Genomic DNA, 16703 nt, shown 5'->3' with positions numbered 1-16703 from the left:
GTTAAACTTAAGCACTTAAACAAGACAACCTTATTAAAAGTTTTATTTTTGCAACTTTTATTTGTTGTAATGTTGCCTGGATTCAATATTTACATGACAATCCTATTTTGTATTACATAGAATGTTTGAGCAAAATGTCCTCACCTCATGCCAACGTGGTACTATTCAGCCGATTGTTCACTGTTCTGACTTAATGCTTTGGAGTTGAAAGATTCCCTTGCTCTAGGGTTTCAAATTATTATTGATGAACAATTATAGGCCCATCAATGGACGGAATCAAAGAACGATGGGCTGTAGCAAGCCTTGTAATGCTGCGGCATAATGAATTTGGCCTAATTAGACATTCTAATGATTATCTTGTTTGAACGACTTAGAATCTCGTTTGAACGACCTTGCAAAATAAATAAGTAGTAAAAACAAATGTGTTTTCCTCCCATAATTTTTGCCCGGACCACAGGAGAAGCGAAGTACGCTTCAGTCTAGCGAGCAATTGCTCAATTCATATGATTATTCCTAGGAAGTTAGTAGATACTAGTAAGCCTATTACTGGCTAATAAGCTGTTAAAAGGGCCAGTGGCAAAAGCCATACAGTTCATAGACGCTCTGGTGGAGGTAAACTTAATAAGAAACGTTAGTCAGTTTAACACAATCCTCAGTGGAGTCTAGCGACTGCAGTAACAAGTTGTTCCATGGTGTAGTGGTCAGAGACAGTGCCTCTCATGTGGAAGACCTAAGTTCAAATCTATTGAGCGCAATGACATTTATTATTTCTGGTAGATTCTGCGATTCTCTCGTCTTTTTACTTGATGAAAAAGGTACTTATCAATGTTTGTCAATGTATCAATGTCATTCATGAATGAAAGAAAAAAGTATGTTGTTTTGCCATGAAATAAAAAAATACGTTCTTATGCCATGAAATGAAATAGCTTTGGCAGACTCGTTAGCAATTGCTAAATTCTTATGACTATTCCAGTAAGTTAGTAGATACCGGTAAAGCTTATTACTGGCTAAAACGCTGTTAAAACGGCCAGTGGCAGGTAATCTTAGTAAGAAACATTAGTCAGTTTAAATGTATCAATGTCATTCCCGAATGGCCAATTAACTGTTAAAACGGCCAGTGGCAAAAGAAGATTTGTTCAGGATAGACACAAGAGGTTTTACTGACACCCAGCAAATGTACAGCTGCGTGGTGTAATTGTTAACGACACAGCCTTTCATGTGGGTTCAAATTTCAAGAGGGCAACACTTTCTATTGCGGGCTGGCTGAACTAGGCTTGCCTGGTTTCTTGTTTACAAAGTTGTCAAATGAATATACTAAGTTGTTTGAACGACTAGGGAAAAACATCCTTTGTTATAAAAAAATGAAATCTAGAATGTTTTTCTTCATAATTTATTTCCCCATAGTCGTTCCAACGAGATAAACGTCTTTGGGCCCAACCTTTTTTTTTACTGCCTTGGGCTTCAGGGCTTTCGTAGTACCTGCATTCCAGACAAAAATTATTCAAATATCTAATTTTATTATTTCTATACATTTAAAACATGTAAATAAAATCTTCTCAGGCAACCCAAGTTGGGGCAGTCTGGACATTAAAGAGTTGGTTTTGTGTTGATAGTTTTTATCGTTAAGGCTGTAGAGAGAGTGAAAGAAATTAAATGATAGGACTATGAAAGAAATCTATAGTTGGGCTTGGCCTTACAGGCAAGCACATCTAATAACACTATGCGAGAAATCTAGAGTCACGCTTTGGATTTGGCAAGCACACCTAATTATATTTAATCACAGGCAGTACACCATTAAGATAATGAAAAGAAATGGATGCAGCAGAAATGTTTTAATTGAACAGCTGAAGACTAGGATGGAAGTGCGGCCTGTAATGGGACAGAGCATTATCAAAGAAAATGTAAGAATGCAATTCCAGCAGAGTCAGTTCATTTCTGCAAACATACATTTGATTGGCTATGAAGGCAGCTATCTCAAGGTGCCTGAACTTGATTTATGGAAGAATAATGAGAGAGGGGCTCTAAATTGTCATCATGTTATCTCCTTGGCAACACAGGCTGTTACCATGGCCCTTACTGGTTCATTGAAAACAAGCCATTTAGCATATAAATAAATAGGTCTTTAATGGATACATCCTGTCAGTTTTACACAAATATACTAAGACCATGTCCATGTCCATGTGGCTGACCTACTAAAAAAGATAGTCAGGATTTAACCCCTAGTATCATAAGATCACTCTAATACATGGAGAATTGTGTATATTTGCATGTAATCGGCTTAACGTTTCCCTCTGCCTCATAGCAAAATGTATAGAATTGCAGGAAATTCAATAAAATGTTTTATCTGCCAAGAAGAATAGGGTGTGAACAGTTTCTTTATTTAATATACGGTTTTGGATGAAGATCTGACATTTAGGGGAAAATCAGCAAACATAACAGAAAAACAGAAAGAGAAAAATATATTTATACGCTAAATTATGAATTTCTTTAATGTATTAGATCTTGCAGATTATAACGTAAAGGTTCAGGTAAGATTAGGGTTAGGTATTAAGGCTTAGAAAAGGAACACATATTTTTTCTTGACCTGGATTTGAACTCACAACCTTTCGAGTCATATTCTTTGGCTTTAATACTGACCAGAACAAACACATTAGACTAATGACAGTCTTCCAGATATGTACCACGTAAGATACTACTTAGTAACTCATTAATAGAAACATCAGCACTGCACAATTTTTTTTCTTTTATCTCTGTCGATTGGCTACACGAGGTGTCTGGGAACAATATAAAAAAATCATGTTTTACAGCTTTTATAACCAGGTTCACCAAAAGTGAATTGTGAAACTTACTAGCGCAAGTGCACTTGACGGGGAGAGTTGATTCGAATTCAGTTTACTGCCACAAGGAACTTCGTACAGAAACCATGGACCTGCATCTTGTATTGTTTTTCTCCTTTCAGCATGTTCCCTAAGTCCCTTAGGAAGATCAACACCTCACAACTGAGGGATAGGAGAGTTTTTGGTGTAACCCTCCTCCACAGTGTGAAGCAGACTGGAGAGCCATTAGGCAGGTCTAACCTGTCCAGTTTAAACTCCACAGTTATGAATATATGCATACACAAGTCCTTTTTCATCAGCAGTTGTCACCGAGTGTTAATAAAGATGACCAGCCTAAAACTACAAAGAGCAAGAGTGGCTAAGTAAAATGTACTAGAAAGGCAGGAGCATAAGAAGAAACATAGAGAGGAGCCAGGCTCCTCCGGGTGGCCATGATACAGCGGAGACAGACCCAGAGGGAGTGTCTTACAAGGGCCAATCAGCCTTCGATGTGGCAGAAACGGTGAAGCAGTATTTCAGAGATCTACCAGAACCAATGTTTACCAGCAAGCTCTGCGAGTCCTTCTTGCATATCAACAAATGTGTGAGGATATCACTTAAATACCTGCTTGGGAAAATACAGTGAAAACTTCAGTGGTTAAATATTCATTGTCTTAATATGTAAGCAATGTTAAAATGCTGGCTAAGTAAGCAGTTTAAACACAACGAGATAATCTAAAATCAGGTTCAAATTGCAGTAAAGAAATTAGGCTCTGACTGGGTTTCTGGACTAAAGATCAATTATTATTCTGGCTGGATCATTTAGTTTAAGCCATGGTTTAGATCCGTTTTGTCTGTCTTTTGTAGTTTTTGTTTCATTTATGTATGTTTCTATGCATGTACAGTGGGGAGAACAAGTATTTGATTCCCTGTCGAATTTGCAGGTTTTCCCACTTACAAAGCATGTAGAAGTCTGTAATTTTTATCATAGGTACACTTCAACTGTGAGTGATGGAATATAAAACAAAACTCCAGTAAATCACATTGTATGATTAAGTAATTCATTTGCATTTTATTGCATTACATAAGTATTTAATGCATCAGAAAAGCAGAACTTAATATTTGGTACAGAAAACTTTTTTTGCAATTACAGAGATCATACGTTTCCTGTAGTTCTTGACCAGGTTTGCACACACTGCAGCAGGGATTTTGACCCACTCCTCCATACAGACCCTTTTGATCCTTCAGGTTTTGGGGCTGTCGCTGGGCAATACAGACTTTCAGCTCTCTCCAAAGATTTTCTATTGGGTTCAGGTCTGGAGACTGGCTAGGCCACTCTAGGACTTTGAGATGCTTCTTACAGAGCCACTCCTTAGTTGTCCTGGCTGTGTGTTTCGGGTGGTTGTCATGCTGGAAGACCCAGCCACGACCCATCTTCAATGCGCTTAATGAGGGAAGAAGGTTGTTGGCCAAGATCTCGCGATACATGGCCCCATCCATCCTCCCCTCAATATGGTGCAGTCATCCTGTCCCCTTTGCAGAAAAGTATCCCCAAAGAATGATGTTTCCACCTCCATGCTTCACACTTGGGATGGTGTTCTTGGGGTTGTACTCATCCTTCTTCATCCTCCAAACACGGCGAGTGGAGTTTAGACCAAAAAGCTCTATTTTTGTCTCATCAGACCACATGACCTTCTCCCATTCCTCCTCTGGATCATCCAGATGGTCATTGGCAAACTTCAGACAGGCCTGGACATGCGCTGGCTTGAGCAGGGGGACCTTGCGTGTGCCGCAGGATTTTAATATATGACGGCCTAGTGTGTTACTAATGGTTTTCTTTGAGACTGTGGTCCCAGCTCTCTTCAGGTCATTGACCAGGTCCTGCCATGTAGTTCTGGGCTGATCCCTCACTTCCTCATGATCATTGATGCCCAATGAGGTGAGATCTTGCATGGAGCCCTAGACCGAGGGAGATTGACCATCATCTTGAACTTCTTCCATTTTCTAATAATTGCGCCAACAGTTGTTGCCTTCTCACTAAGCTGCTTGCCTATTGTCCTGTAGCCCATCCCAGCCTTGTGCAGGTCTACAATTTTATCCCTGATGTCCTTACACAGCTCTCTAGTATTGGCCATTGTGGAGAGGTTGGAGTCTGTTTGATTGAGTGTGTGGACAGGTGTCTTTTATACAGGTAACGTGTTCAAATAGGTGCAGTTAATACAGGAAATGAGTGGAGAACAGGAGGGCTTCTTAAAGAAAAACGAACAGGTCTGTGAGAGACGGAATTCTTACTGGTTGGTAGGTGATCAAATACTTATGTCATGCAATAAAATGCAAATAAATTATTTAAAAATCATACAATGTGATTTTCTGGATTTTTGTCCGTCTCCCACAGTTGAAGTGTACCTATAATAGAAATTACAGACCTCTACATGCTTTGTTAGTAGGAAAACCTGCAAAATCGGCAGTGTATCAAATACTTGTTCTCCCCACTGTATATACAGATATACAGTCAATGCATGTGTGTATGTACAGATATACAGCTCCGGAAAAAATTAAGAGACCACTGCACCTTTTTCTTTCCTTTCCAAAAAAGTCGAAAATAAGGTCTTGAGTGAGGAACAGAAGGGTTAAAATTACGAGACCACTGTAAATTGAACGCTTCTGTTCCTCACTCAAAACTTTCCTTTTCAACTTTTTTAGAAAGGAAAGGTGCAGTGGTCTCTTAATGTTTTCCAGAGCTGTATATGTGAATAATTTTTTATTTTTTTTTGTATTTTACTGTCTAGGGGTGGGCACTTTAAAATAAGCACTAGCACTAGCTTGCCTCTGTCCCAATTCAAATACACTTTAATAATAATAACAACAAAGCAATATTATGAACATTTTACTTTCTCCCATTAACTTCCCCAAAAACCAGCAGTTCTGTGCAGCACAGGCGTCAATTTCCTCCTGTCAGATGAGAACCGTGAAGCCCTGCACACACTCCTTTTCCTTAGAGATTGGGCAGTGTGAATGAGAACCAGATAACCCCCACCAAGATCGCTGTGTCCTCCACCTCAAAACCCTAAAGAAAGAGGGCAACACCACCAGGTAAATTATCACTTTTGGAGCTTTGAACCATAATACTTTATACTGGTTCTATGCCTTAACTTTTAATAGAGTAACTTTTAATCGAGCAGAGACTTGAAGATCTGGGTCCCACATTCACAGTTACATTATTTGTTACTCCATCTAACATTGTTGCAAAAAATAACTCCATTGTAATCTTACGCGACTGCTAAATGTATTGCTAATGACAACTGGAGGTTGTCGTTAGTCTGTTCAATACTTATGTACCATCAAATTCATGTTAAAGTGTGGAGCTGGATTCTATTAGGTCCCAGAGATGACATCGACTGTGCGTAATGTAGCCAAAGCCCTATTTCCCTATGTGGTAATGAATAGCTGTCAGCAGGGTTTGTTTAATGGCAGAGAATGAGAGACTAATGTAACCCAGTAGCATCTCCCATCTGTCCTTAATTTCTCTGAGATACAGGACATGTTCGATATTTAATACAGTTCCTCTGGATTCTGCAAGAGGAAGAGAAGAGGGGGCAGACGCATGCAAAGGGAAACACAAAGACATTTGAGCAAGGGTTTTTGACTCTGTCACTGTCATTGACTTTAAAATATTAGTTTGCTGTAAACGTTGGCTTTGCTGCGGAAATACACAAACTCACACACACACACACACACACACTCACACACAGATCAGCTGTACAAAGGGTTGACTCCTGGAATTTTGTTAGCATGTCTATAAATTCAAAATGGACTTGGAAAAAGTAGCTTTGTGGACCCAGTCATTTCATGGCTCTAGCATGACTGTGTAAAATAGACCTACTCCTCATTGTGTCAGGTCAGCCAGTCCGGAGGAACCAGCCGGCTCAGCCATTTCCACACCCTCTGTGAGAGTAAAGCATGGCTCTGATGGAAGTCAGAACACCACACAAGCCAAGACTCTATAAGAGTATTCCACCACTTCCACACTAAACAGACTTCTGCTTGGAAACATGTTTCCCTTTATTTCTGAGAACAATGATAAAAACAAATACAATCTTTGTGCTACAAGGACAAAGTGATATGTTAGTAAATATTTGCGCTGGTTTGGAATTTGATGCTGACCTTGCTTCTTACAACCATAAGCGTTATGTTTGGAGAGGGGTCAACAAGGCCTATAGTGAACAGAATACCATCCCTACTGTGAAGCATGGTGGTGGCTCACTAATGTTTTGGGGGTGTGTGAGTTCAGTCCTTTTTCTCAGTTTCTGCTTGGAAGGATAATGAAATGCAGAATATGAGTCTGCTGGAGCTCAGCGCAGCAACAGAAACTGCAGCCCCTATATCTTAAAATCTAATGTAATTACATTTCCAATTTCACTGACCTAGGTCAAGCCAGAGGAAGTACAGCTTGTGTAGTCACGACCAGAGGGACCTCAGTGTGAACCTGGCTGCTAATCAGGGCATGGCCCACATGTGACTTAGTCCCTTGCCTCATCCAGGGACACAATACAGTAGTTATTGTCCTATCAACTTTATAATGTGTGAGCACAGTTGTGTGGCTGTCGCTGCCAAGACCCAGCACAGATCATGCTCTCATGAAAGTACTGCTTTAGCACTCCTCACTGCACTGGATGTTTGAAAAGAGTGTTAGAAGCTTCACTTATTGTTTGAAACCATTACTCGGCAGGGTGTAACTCTGCAGATATTGAAGGCATTTCGTCTTTTTCTCAGTCGAGTCAGATCCTCGTAATTGAGTTAGTATATCCAACACTGAATCCCAGTGTTTCTAGTGACAGATGTTAACACGCAATATGTGTCAATATTAAGTCCTATGCAATTTTATTACAAAATGAAATAGAATTCTTCCTCATTTAGGAGATGCTCTTATCCAGAACAACTTACAGTTGTGCTCATAAGTCTGCATACCCTGGCAGAAATTGTGACATTTTGGCATTGATTTTGAAAATATGACTGATAATTTAAGGATGTCTTTTATTTAAGGATAGTGATCATATGAAGCCATTGGTTTTCACTGAGTTGCTCGGCTCCTTTCTAAATCTTAATGATAACAGAAATCACCCAAATGGTCCTGAAAATTTACATACCCTTGAATGTTACAGACAATGTTACACACACAGGTGAACATTTCCCACATCTGTGGCTTTTTAAATTGCAATTAGTGTCTGTGTATAAATTGTTTGTTAGCTCTCATGTGGATGCACTGAGCAAGCTAGATACTGAGCCATGGTGAGCAGAAAATAACTGTCAAAAGACCTGCGTAACAAGGTAATGGAACTTTATAAATATGGACAAGGATATAAAAAGATATCGAAAGCCTTCCAAATGCCAGTCAGTACTGTTCAATCACTTATTAAGAAATGGAAAATTTGGGCTTCTCTTGATACCAAGCCAAGGTCAGGTAGACCAAGTAAGATTTCAGCCAAAACTGCCATAACAGTTGTTCTGGATACAAAGAAAAACCCAAAGGGAACCTCAGGAGAAATACAGGCTGCTCTGGAGAAAGATGGTATGGTTGGTTGAAGGAGTACAATATGACGATACTTGAACAAAAATTTGCTGCATGTTCGAGTTGCCAGAAAAAAGCCTTTACTGCGCCAATGCCACAAAAAAGCCTGGTTACAATATGCCTGACAACACCTTGACACTCCTGACAGCTTCTGGCACACTGTAATTTGGAGTAACGAGACCAAAATAGAGCTTTATAGTTACAACCATAAGCGTTATGTTTGGAGAGGGGTCTATAATGAACAGAATATCATCTCCACTGTGAAGCATGGTGGTGGCTCACTGATGTTTTGAGGGTGTGTGAGCTCTGAAGCGATGGGGAATCTTGTGAAAAATGATGGCAAGATGAATACAGCATGTTATCAGAAAATACCAGCAGACAACAGACAGTACTTTGGATCCTTCTGGACGAAAGCTGGGACACTCTTGGACTTTCTAGCATGACAATGACCTTAAAAACAAGGCCAAGTTGACCCTCCAGTTGTTACAGCAAATGAGTTGAGGTTCTGAAGTGGCCATCCCTGTCTCCTGACCTTAATGTCATCGAGCCACTCTGGGGAGATCTCAAATGTGCGGTTCATGCAAGACAAACAAAGACTTTGCATGACCTGCAGGCATTTTGCCAAAACGAATGGGAAGCTATACCACCTGCAAGAATTCAGGGCCAGATAGACAACTATTACATAAGACTGCCCAGTGTCATCGATGCTAAAGTGGGCAATTCTTAAAGGCTTAAATCTTTTTTTCTCTATTACTTGTCTTCCTCAATAACAAACCAAGTGATGTTAAATTAAACAAAAATCTCTTTACCCACCAGAAGTGGGTTTGTTCTCAAAATGAAAATGTGATTGGGAAAAAACAACTCATACCTAATATGATGCAGAATCTGTGACGTTATAGGGCTGTTTTGCTTCCATTCTTTCTGCGGCCATTGTTAAGGACAAACCTGAACTCTAACAAGAACCAGGACATGTTAGCCAAAAACTCTGTATGGAGGATCAGTCTAGTAGCACTAAACCAGAATAGGAACCAGGTAAGCCTAGTTCAGCCGGCCCGCGATTAGAAGGGATGAATGTTTTTGTCCCCGGCTGGTTTCAGTCCGCAGTTTAAACAACGGATTACACTATTTAAACAGCAGGAATTTTACTTTTACCTCATACAATACATATTAGCTGAAATAACAGGGACAACAGAACGTTTATTAACAGAACTAAAGTGTACTTTTGTGCAAAAACTGCTGTAGATGGCTAGCTATCTGATTTTTACAGCTTCCTGAGTGGTGGCCAGGTCAGTGTGAGCAGTCCCAGGGAGAAGGCTCTTCGGCTGAATGGGTGTCGGTGTAGGCAGGAGGAGCAGGATGAGAGCGCTAGACTGGACCAGACCACTCAGCACATCCAGAGAGAGGCCACAGAAAATTGTAGAGGCTGGGAGTCTCTGGACCAGACCACATGGAGCTGGCCTTTAAGAAGGTGCATGATGAATTCTGATGGAATAAATTAATGGGTGAAATGAAAATAACTGAATTAATGAAATAAAGATTGATTAAATTAACAAATAAATGAAAATGTATAACACGCATAACATCTTAGGGAGATTGCACAGTGATTCCACATATGGTTCCAGGTTGTAAAAGTTTTTTGACATAAATGAAGAACCAACTTGACTAGACTAGCAAAACAATTTGTATCAACATTAAAATACCATTGATTCTCCACTGAGGCAGACACACTGCACACTGAGAGCTTGACCCAAGATGTATGTCCCTACTAAAGGGGAGTTGTTAAGTTGTAACACTAGGTGGATGATGGCTGGCCCCTGCAGTCGTGGAAGGGCTCCGTTGAGGTGGATGCACACAGAAGGAGGCCATCCTGAGGGAGTCAGACCCTGTCCAGACCCTGACCAAGGACACAGAGGTTTACCACTACCCCTTGCAGGGCTTGGGACCTCCGGCCACCAGAAGAGCACATGCTGCTGATGTAATGAGGCATTACCAGGGCGATGCTGCATGCCTCTGCATGACACTGCATGGATCTTTAAGCAGGCTGCTGACTCTGCTGGGTATATGGGACAGAGGAGTCAAGGGCAAACGTAGTTTTGCTTGGACTTGAAGACTCTGGCTAAAGTTGTTTTACATGGTGTCTGTTGCATTAGTTCTACACGGACATCAGACAGTGATGTATTGTGAAACGATGAAAGGGCTAGTTTTGTTTGACATGACATTGAAATGTGATTTTCTTTTTACAATTATGCAAACATCCAGTCAAATGGTACAAAAGTGAAATATCCAGGGATCTATTTCTCACTGAGCTTATCGGAATTGTTTTTAAATCAACCATAAGAATCTCCTGTCACTACCCAATGCAGGACCTGACAATCAACCTGTCGGCTGTGTCTACAGAACAGAACACCCTGAAATCCCTGTGGGGGGAGGGGGACCCAGGTCCTCTCGTCAATACCTGGTAGAATCCGTGGGGGCCAAGAAGTCCCAACTCAAGCATTTCTGTCGCACTGATACCAGGTAGGCATTTTTGAGGAAGGGGAGGAGGAAGAAAAGTTTGCAAAAAGAGATAATGAGAAAGATTTGAGAGAAAGCACAGGCTTTCAATTATCTGCTTGAACTAAAATATCTCAAGTGCAATCACAGTCTCTCCAAAGAGATTCAGTTGGAGAGAGATGAAGGACATGAACAGAAAGAAGGGTACACATGATTTAGCACTCTTCAAAGACCCCTCCATATTCTTGGCTTCTTACATGGTCAGTGTATTCTGTGTGTACTTATGCCGGCTTGCTCTTTCGATGCCTGGGGAGTAGGGCTTGTGGTACTGCTGGTTTTAATAATCACCCTCTAACCTTGGCCACCAGTTGAATGCAATTAATAACTATCCGCAGAGCATGTCTTGAATGAATGAGTAGAGTAGGAGCTGTTTTTTCCAAAGTCGGTCCATTAGACATGCCCCTTATACTTAGGCCTTCAAATTAACCCCCTAAGTAGCATCTATGTGTAGCCCAGTAGAAGGTTGCTGGTGTTTGATCCCATATATCTACCATCTCTTTGTGCTGTTGATCAATGCATCAAGTAGAAGAGGTATGCTGGGCTACTATATAAAATAGGGGTCCTAGTACCCCTGGTTGGGAACCACCAGTATAAAACTCATCAGATCCTCTACCTGGAGAGCAGCTGGGTGAGCAAAAATTACATTATAATGCTCAGGGGCGATTGGTCATTAGGGGTCAACAGAAAGAACTGCAGCAAAATTATGTTTTTTTTATTTCTCGAAGATTACTTCCTATAATTTATTATCTATGAATATTGCATCTTCCTAAATTGCATATCATTTGTGTTAGGATTTTATTTCATGTTCATTGGTCCCTGCCTTGCTGCTTCAGACTGCTTTCTGCCGATTCGAGTTCGCAGTAATAGGCCATAGGCTAACCGTGAATGTGGGGCTAGCCCCACTCTCACAATGCAATGTACATTGTACGTGTGAAAATATTAATATGCATGCTCAGAATGTTAGTGTGATCAATGTAGATCACATGAATTTGATGCCAAGTGGGGTTGACAGCCGGTAGCCCCACTACAGCATAATTTCGTATTTCAGACGTGATTGGCTGTCTGTCTGTCTGACGCCAACATTTGTCGGCAAGATGAGCGAGGAGGGTAGATTGTCTTAGCTAGCATGTTAGCTTCACAAACGCCAGATAACTTGAGAAAATGAATAAAGTGGATTTCATACTTGAGCACTGGTTTGAAACCCTTAATTTGGAGGAGAAACTTAAAGTACAGCGACTTGGTACCCATCAGCCAGGGGATATTGTCATCACTCAAACTGCTGGTAAACGTAACCGCAGGTTTAACGTGGTGTGGTTTTTGAAGAAAAAGTAGCTAACGGTTAGCATACAAAATAATGCACTTTTCTGTTTTCCTTGTCTGCTATTTGGTGGAGATGGTACTTGGTTGAGGACAGGTTACAAAAATTTGAAACATCTCTCTGAGAGGATTGCAAAACATGAGAGCAGCGGGAGTCATCTGGACAATGCTATGAAATTGGGCTAACTTGGAAGGGTAAATGTCACAGCCCAAGTTGACAGTGCATACAGGCAATCCATTGAGCAGCATAACAAACAGGAGGAAAACAGGTACGTTCTCAATCGGACCATAACAACCCTAACACAGTATTAAACTGTGTGGAAAATGTGAAAACGCACTGCAGGGCACGACAAGTTGGTAGACTCCCTGTATCCTGGAATATTCAGATGGATTTTCAAGACTATGTGTGAGGGTGATTTGAGACTCAGCCCATCTTCAAAGGGACATCTAGCACTGTACAAAATTAACTGTTAGACTGTGTGTATGAAGTGTAGAGGGAGGAGATGGTCAAGCATGTGGACGAGACCTCATTTGTTGCCATACAGGCAGATGAGACAACTGAAATCTCCTGTAAATAACAAATGGTGGTTGTGTTGCCATACATGTTGCCTGACAATACAGTGACAGAGAGGTGTGCTGGAACCACTGAAGCTGGGAGAAAAGCTGATTGCTCAGATTTATGATGGTGCGGCTGTAATGAGTGGAAACGTCCGAGGGGTACAGACGCTAATGAAAGAGACATACACACATGCCCAGTTTGTTCACTGCTATGCTCACCAGCTGATCCTGACCTTGCAGCAACTTTGTTCAGCAAGGTTGAGCATCCTCAAGGTGTTTTTTGCAGATTTAACTGCTTTTACCACCGTTATCTCTGGCACTCCAAAGCGTGTTGTGGCACTTGCTGAGGCAACACAGAGACGCATTCCAAGGCCACACGCTGTACGATGGAACTTTAAAAGTAGAACCGTCAATGCAGTTTGGGAAAACCGCGCTGCACTGCTCCTGTGTATGGAGGACATATGCACACAACCAGGATGGGATGAGGCCACTATAAGTGAGGCAGACGGCCTGTCAAAAAAACTCTGGGACCGAGCCTTTCTGCAGCTGCTGGAATACAACACTCTGCAAAAACGGAGCGTCGATGCATCTGGGATGCTCAACTGATTCAAGGAGAATGTCCAGAATATGCGGTTGCAAACTGATGGGCTGCCAGCGTTCACGATGGAACAGCGTGATTCACCGGCGCTGTTCACAGTGGAACAGCGCCGGTGATGAAGGAGGCATGCGACATAGTCATCTCCCAGATGGAGCAGAGGTTTTCACAAAGTTACCACCTGATCGCTGCCAAGCTGGTTGACAGCTCGCTCATCCGCCCAATTTGTCCTGTCATTCCCTACATCTGAGTTTGACTGTGCGGTGAAATTATGGCCTCTAGGAAACAAGGAAAAGTTTAAGTCTGAGCTGACCACTCTGTACCGCCACACTGAGCTTCACACTGGTAAGACGGCCCTGTCTCTGTTAAGATCCATCCATGAGAACAACCTAGAGGAGGCTTTTGCTGAGACCGTTACTCTGCTGAAAATTATCATAACAACAACTATGATGACACCCGAGTCAAAGAGGAACCTTTACACCTTGAAGAGGGTAAAACCTTCACTCGCAATACCATGGGACAGCTGCGACTCAATGCATTGGCCATGTTGTCCATCGAAAGCCAGCTGATTCAGCAGCTACGTGACTTAATTCCCAAAGTCATCGAAAAGTTTGCCCAGAGGATGAACCGCCGTGCCATCTTTCTCTTCAAGTGAGCCCTCAACCTTGATGAGTGAAACCATATTTTATCATCCTGCCTTTGTGGTTCTGGTCCGTGCATTGGTCATATTTTTGTGCTGGATCGATTGAGTGTCAGTGTGTCCATGCTTATTTATTAAGGCTGTTGTCATAGAATGGATCTGTATCCCTAAAAAGTTGTCTTTCCACTTTGTTGTGGCCTTTAGTGGTGTTTAGCTCATTGCTGTTCGCCTATGGCCCTGTAGGCATATTGGTTCTGAGCTTGGTTGCATCCCTAATTTAGGTTTGTAAATGTGACAGTGGTAATTTTACATGTGTGTGAGAGAGAAGGAGAGCAATTACACAAGAAGGTCTCTCTCTCTCCAGTATGTGTACTACTACACCTGATAGAAGCAAGCCGCTCTGTCGTTAAAAGTGTTTTGTGGAGCCACGCTGCTTGTTGATGTGTTAAATAAACACATCAGTAGCAAGAGGGAGTTTTGTAGCTTTACTGGTATGTATCCTATATTTTGAAATGGTTTTTTACATATAAAAACACCACTGATAATGCTGAACTATTTTGTTATAAACAAGAAATATTTGTCAAGCCTAGTTCAGCCAGCCAACGGGGTAGAGGTTAACTCTGGTGAGCCAGGGAGAGGGCTTGAAGATAAGCTATTTGTGGGCCAAGTCTATACACCTAATAGCCTGTAGACAGGCTACTAGTACAAGCATTTTAATTATATTGCCATATTGGGGATGTCCTGCATTCTCACCAAGTGTATTTGCGAGAACATCTCTGCCTCATACTCTCTTTAAAATCTCATAGAAAAGAGCTTGGCATGTCTAAAACATGTCCGGCTAAAAGTTCCAGTGGCACTAGATGTTGCGTGCTTGTTTCTTTTCTGTCGCACGCACCCCTCAATTCAGCGTCGCACCAACGTCCCCAACAGAAAAAGGCCTACAGCTTTGGGAATCCTGCAGGGCATGCAGCTGGGCCCGCCTCACCCCTACACACCTTCCTCCTTTCGACACCTTGTCAGGGGAGGTGTTCAAACGCTCCCATGGAGCAGCTTGGTGTGGAGGTCAACAGCAGCAAGAACAATGTGGGATCAGAGAAGGCTGGAGGGGAGAAGAAGCTGACCGGGTGACGGACGATGCAGGGGGTGCCAAAGTTACGACCGCCAGGACCCATTTGTCCCAAATCTCCACCGGGGTGCCACCCCAAAGTTGAAGCTGCCTCCCATTGAAAGGGGTTCATACTTTTAGTTTGATTTCTCCTTCACCTCCTCCCCTCCAGGGCCCTGAACACATCCTGTGTCTGTTCCCTGTGTCCCTCCCCTGTTACACAACTTACTGGTCTACTATCTGCTATGCTAAGTAGTGATGGCCAATGACATTGATCTAATCTGAGGATATGAAGGAGATAGAATGTTACATGGTCTAGGTTTATGTCTCACACAGTTTGATTGCATTCCAGACAGACTATAATGTAGTCACATGACAAGCAACCATTGGTCAGTCATGTTTTGACTTTGCAGCACCCTCCAAATCATTCCCAAAAGCTGTGACTGTGTTTTATCTGAACCCTGGTGACATTTCCTGTGTGCCAATGATTTACAGGGGCCGGTCCCAGGAGTGGCACAACAAAGTAAGTTGGCTTCTACTGGCCTCCTATTTGCTGGCTATCATCGGAGTCCCAGCCCTGAGACAGGATTCTGTGCCTCATCTACCCTGAGAGATGAGAACAAAACACTTCAGGCATACAGAGGACTGACAGAGAGGGTGGAAGGCAACCGAAGGGGGGGTTGAGGAGTTGTCTTAGTCCCTAGACCTAATGTGAATTCCCAAAGCCTTATTTTCTGTCTGTTGAAGTGAGGCTGAGGCAGCAGAGTTTTGCATTATCAAGAATGAAGTAAGATCCTGTCAATGTAATGAAATGTCTAATTCCATTTGAGTGACTATTTCAAGCCTTGCAGGGGGGCCTATGGCAGAGAGCAATAACAAGACCTGTGTTATGATACCAGCAGCAAATGTACCCCTGGATAGAAAAGCTTTTGTTGGTCACACTCAAAGATCTAAGACTAAAGGTCTATTTCTCTCAAATATAGTTCACAAATCTGTCTAAATCTGCGTTAGTGAGCACTTCTCCTTTGCCAATTTAATCCATCCACTTCACAGGTGTGGCATATCAAGATGCTGATTAGACAGCATGATTATTGTACAGGTGTGCCTTAGGCTGGCCACAATAAAAGGCCACTGTAAAATGTGCAGTTTCACTGTATTGGGGGGGGTCCAAAAAACAGTCAGTATCTGGTGTGACCACCATTTCCCTCACGCAGTGCAACACATCTCCATCGCTTAGAGTTGATCAGGTAGTTGATTGTGGCAGTCATTCCTGCAGTTAGTATGCCAACTGCACGCTCCCTCAAAACTTGTGAAATCTGTGGCATTGTGCTGTGTGATGGAACTACATTTTAGAGTGGCCTTTTATTGTGGCCAGCCTAAGGCACACCTGTGCAATAATCATGCTGTCTAATCAGCATCTTGATATGCCACACCTGTGAGGTGGATGGATTATATCGGCAAAGGAGAAGTGCTCACTAACACAGATTTAGAAAGATTTGTGAACAATATTCGAAAGAAGGCCTTTTGTGCACAAAGAGAAAATCTTAGAT

This window comes from Esox lucius, chromosome 7 (genome assembly GCF_011004845.1).
Source record: "Esox lucius isolate fEsoLuc1 chromosome 7, fEsoLuc1.pri, whole genome shotgun sequence".
Taxonomy (NCBI): Eukaryota; Metazoa; Chordata; class Actinopteri; order Esociformes; family Esocidae; genus Esox; species Esox lucius.
This window is presented reverse-complemented; position numbering follows the sequence as displayed.